The sequence below is a fragment of the Monodon monoceros genome, unplaced genomic scaffold, assembly GCF_005190385.1.
Source record: "Monodon monoceros isolate NGI ecotype Baffin Bay Population unplaced genomic scaffold, NGI_Narwhal_1 Super_Scaffold_20, whole genome shotgun sequence".
Taxonomy (NCBI): Eukaryota; Metazoa; Chordata; class Mammalia; order Artiodactyla; family Monodontidae; genus Monodon; species Monodon monoceros.
This window is the reverse complement of record NW_021703777.1, coordinates 25,672,532-25,676,284: the sequence shown is the minus strand read 5'-3', so window position 1 is coordinate 25,676,284 and position 3,753 is coordinate 25,672,532. Positions and strand designations below refer to the sequence as shown.

The following is a 3,753-nucleotide window of genomic DNA, read 5'->3' as shown; positions in this document are numbered from 1 at the left end:
CACAACAGTGAGAGGCCCGCGTACCGCAAAAAAAAAAAAAAAAAGTAATGATTTCAATGTTCAATTTACTCATTAATATCGTAATTCCAGGAATCTTGGTTTAAAAAATCATATAAGGGGGAAAACAAGGTCTCATATCTCACTCAAACCATAAATTTAATAGCAGAATTCCCTAAATAACAAGTACTTCCATAATACACCTATAACCACAGGTTCATATATAAAGCCCAAGAAGTGTAAAGGAAACTAGAGAAAAATACTCTGTTCATTTCCTTTCTATGCATCTGTTAATGGAATCGTATTTTGAACTACCTTCATTCTCTACACATTGAACTCTTGCCTATCTGGAACATCAGATACGAGTGTCTCATTCCCTGGTTATCGACCTCCTAGATACCAGACATTTGGCTTGTTTCTGATACCTGGTTCTACACTATAACCATTTAGGATAGCATAGAATGTGAATTATTTCATCTTCAATTTTCTCAAGAAACATAAGATGAATTTCCACCTAAAATACTAGTTTTAAAAAAATACATTTTATGTGATTAATACAAAAACCTGATTATTGAAACTAGAAATGACTTTCTCAGCATATCAAATTATCTCTTTTATCCTTTTCAAGATTATCCTTGAGACAATAGATAAGCATCTTCAAATACTGTATACATCAATAGTATTAACAAATAATTCCCTGAGGTAGTATATAACGATTATTATTTTCTTCATTTTGTAGATAAAGCAATTGAGAGAAACAAGATTATTTTCCCAACTTCTCAAAAAAATAGAAAATGTAACATTAACACACCAAACCCTCTGGTTATCACGGATCCTATTTACCTCCCACCAAAAAGGATTTGAAGTTATACACCATCAATGGAAAGAAAGAGAACTAATGTTTTCTGAGTACCTAAAATGTGCTGAATGCTGTGCTAATAACCCAGATAATAATTAAAACAATGAAGAAAATAGTGTTGGTTTCATTTTACACATGAGAAGACTAAGACACAGAGGGGTGTTTTTTCCAGGATCACATGGCTAGGAAGTATTACCATCCAAATTTGTTCAGAATTTGAACCCAGGTCTTTCCAACACCAAGGCTGATACCATTTCATCTATAGTATTCTAACATAGGTATAATTAAACCAGAAGCACATAATCCCAAATGAATAAATAAATAAATAAATAAAAGACAAACTGTGAAAAAAGCAAGCTATAAAAGGCTGGAGAAAGAGAAGATAAATACATATTCCCAAAATACACATATTGAAAAAAACCTATTGCATTTTAACCCAAATCTTAGGTCTGCATTGTGATCCAAGGCAAAGAGGGAAATCAGAGGGGTAGCAGCTCTTATTTATGTAATAAAAAGAAGACTGTCAGTCTATCAAGAAGGAGAAACAGCTTACAAGTTCTAAGAGGTATTTCTTATGTATGTCACAAACTGGACCTCATACAGTAGAATCCATTTTCTCCGTAGCAGTTATCCAGAGATCCAGAGGTGTCATTCACATAGCTGTTTCTTCACAGATCCACTTCCATAACCAGGTACAGGCAAACCAAAAATAAGGTGCTGATAGCACAATTGAAGAAAAACAATAATGTCCCCATACAAAGCTTTAACTTCCTCAGATCATTCGAGTCTTTCTTTCTCATCCCACATTTATTAGCAAAACACCTTTCTGATAACAAGTAAGAATGGGCCTACTGCCTCTGCCAGAACTACTGGTCATTCTTTAAGTCATTTAGCCTGTCAATCAGTCAGTCAACAAATATTTATTGAGTGCCCATCATGTGCCAAGTACTGTGCTCGGTACAAGTGAGCTCGACAGATCTTGTCCACTTTGAGGAAGTTGACTCTTTCATGGAGGAAACAGTTTGCCTAGTCACTCAAATACTTATATTCAAACTCCAGTACTTGTTACGAAGGCATTACAAAGTGCCAGGAGAATAAAGCAGAAACTTACACACCATTGTAAAGCAATTATACTCCAATAAAGATGTTAAATAAATAAATAAATGAAATGAAAAAGAAATAAATAAAGTGCTATGAGAGCCAGTAATAGGGACATGATCTAGCTTAGAGCAGAGGCAGGGAACAAGTTTAAGAAATGCATCCCTCCCTGAGTTGAGTTCCACGCTCCATGAAGGCATTTTACCTCACCCAGCTGCCCGAGCTGCTTAAACTTTATTACCAGAAGCTCTTTCCCTAAGCCCAGTACTATCACTGGCTCAACTATGGCAGGGTGGTAAAGAATTACTTTCAACATCATGAGTTTTCATTCACATTGAAAGGTGATGTTTACATTCATTACCAATCCTTCAACAACCAGAGTGATCTGGCAAAGGAGGTGCAGAAAATGACTCCACACAAGATTGATATAGGCTTAGTATAGAGTCCCACAGACCAAATCAACACAATACAATGCATCTGGGAGCTTTCCAGGCTCAGGAAAAAGAACTGGTGTTTGACATTGACATGACAGACTATGACGATGTGAGGAGACATTGTAGTTGTGCAGACATGTGTTCTAAGTGCTGGACCCTCATGACGATGGCCATACACATCATCAACCGAGCATTGAAGGAGGACTTTGGATTTAAACATCATCTCTGGGTATATTCTGGAAGGAGAGATGTCCATTTTTGGGTCTGTGATGAATCAGTTAGAAAACTGTCCTCTGCAGTACGTTCTGGGATATTTGAATATTTGAATCTTGTAAAGGGTGGTCAGGACGTTAAAAAGAAAGTTCATCTAAGTAACAAAAATTCACCTTTTTGTCAGAAAATCTATAAACATAATGAAAAATACTTTGAAGAATATGCTTTGGTTGATTAAGATATTCTTGAGAATAAAGAAAGCTGGGATAAGGTTTTAACCCTTGTTCCTAAAACAATGCATGATGAACTTCAACAAGGCTTCCAAAAGCATCACAATTTACTTCAGCATTGGGGGCATTTGAAGAAAGCAGCCAGCAGGTATCAGAATAACAGCAAAAATGACCCTGGCTTGAGTGGGAGATCATGCTCCAGTACTGTTTTCCACAACTGGATATCAATGTTAGCAAAAGAATCAATCATTTACTGAAGAGCCCTTTTAGTGTTCATCCTAAAACAGGTTGCATTTCTGTGCCTATTGATTTACAGAAAGTGGATCAGTTTGATCCATTTACTGTCCCAATCGTAAGTTCCATTTGCCATGAATTGGATGCTAATTCCACTAATGAAGAAGAAAAAGAGAATGGGGCTGAAACTGATATCAAACATAGAACCAGAGATTATAAGAAGACCAGTCTAGCTCCTTTTGTAAGAGTTTTTGAGCAGTTTCTTGAAAACCTCTCCTCGAAAAGGAGAACTTCTCAAGAAGAGTGATTTATAAAAAGACTTCTGAAAATAACTACTCCCTTTATACCAATGTGGATATCTTCTACCTTCAACCAAGAATCAAATACTTCAAGAGCCATTTAACAAATATAGCAGAATTAAAAGAAAAGAAGCAGAGAAATGCATCCCTGAAAAATGACGTATGAGCTGAGATCTGACTTGCTTGATGATCAGTCATCATGTGTACAGTGTTACCTTAGAGACCAAGAATTAAGTATACAAAGAAGCCTAACATTCACCACTCTGAAGAAGTTTAAATTCAATTACACAGAAAAGACACATACACATGAGAAGTTTAATACAAGAAAGCATTAGAAAGGCATCAAATATGTGGCACAAATAAGTGATAAAAGGCAAAGGGACTGATGA

At 35.9% G+C, this 3,753-nt stretch overlaps 1 pseudogene; it reads left to right on the top strand.

Moving 5' to 3' along the window:
• The first annotated feature begins 2,144 nt into the window (after positions 1–2,144).
• On the top strand, positions 2,145–3,391 carry LOC114902291 (annotated as a pseudogene).
• The last annotated feature ends 362 nt before the right edge of the window (positions 3,392–3,753 follow it).